Consider the following 1,055-nt stretch of genomic DNA (forward strand, 5'->3'; position numbering starts at 1 on the left):
ATATTACAGTCTGATTGATAAAACTAGATTATTATTAACATATTACACATATTACAGTCCGATTGATAAAACTAGAATATTATTAACATATTACAGTCCGATTGATAAAACTAGATTATTATTAACATATTACAGTCCGAGTCGCAATTCAATCCACATAAATCAGTTTCACGTTTCTCCACTCACTTTTTACACACAAAGAAGCTGTTTTAGCAATGTTACATATGCTGAATGAAGAGTTTTTGTGTTGGTAGTGTCAGTTTTCGCAGATTTATTTAACATTTAATTTAAACAAACAAAACAAAACAAGCTAATAGTTTTGGTTTAAAAGCGAATTTAAAACATTAGCGATACACACAGGGTCCACGCGGAGTCCTCACGGCCTCTCACGACGTTTAAAATCATTTGCAAATCTTAAAAACGCGTAACATCCGAGCGTGAAAACCTTCTGTTTGTGTGCATTCAATCACTGGAAGCTGCCATGTGTACATCCCATAATGCAGCTGTTGCTGTAACCACGGTAACAGCTTGGTGCGTTCTGATTGGTTCTGCTCTACTGAAGAAGAAAAAAAAGTGGGTTTCTCCTGATTTATTCACCGGCGCATTTAGTGGGGACCAAATGGGCGGAGTCTGCGCACAAATTCAACGGCGTTTTCGCCGACCTGTGTGCCGCGTACTAAAAAAGTAACAAACCCTATGGGGATTTGTCTTGAACAAGCGGAAGTAATAATTAGTTGATAAGCACTGTTTGTGCAAAAACAAACAATAATAAAAATAATGTATAATACACATTTTATGATAAATACATGTGTTGTAACTCCTACTACATGGGTGTTTAAAAATATAAACCTGTTTAATATTAAAAACACATAAATATTTAGACTTAGTGTGGTCAATGAAAGGAACTTAAATATGTATTTCAGTCAAAACGTAAATACTTTGCAAAGGATTTGTGTCAGATCCTTTATTAAACTACTTGAACATAAAACTCGGAGCAGGGGATTCTTCAATGACAGACTAGAATAAATAAACCTGCTCATATACAATTCATAGTT

General features: G+C 34.6%; 1 protein-coding gene across 1 annotated transcript in view; it reads right to left on the reverse strand.

Moving 5' to 3' along the window:
• The window catches only part of LOC119417176 (solute carrier family 41 member 3), a 29,895-nt gene extending 29,346 nt beyond the window's left edge, over positions 1-549 (reverse strand). Inside the window, exon 1 of the mRNA XM_037684387.1 lies at positions 359-549. The gene's annotated coding sequence lies outside the window, so the exon portion shown is untranslated. The remainder of the gene's footprint in view (positions 1-358) is intronic.
• Positions 550-1,055: the final 506 nt, after the last annotated feature.

The sequence above is a fragment of the Nematolebias whitei genome, chromosome 11 (genome assembly GCF_014905685.2).
Source record: "Nematolebias whitei isolate Nwh7 chromosome 11, NemWhi1, whole genome shotgun sequence".
Taxonomy (NCBI): domain Eukaryota; kingdom Metazoa; phylum Chordata; class Actinopteri; order Cyprinodontiformes; family Rivulidae; genus Nematolebias; species Nematolebias whitei.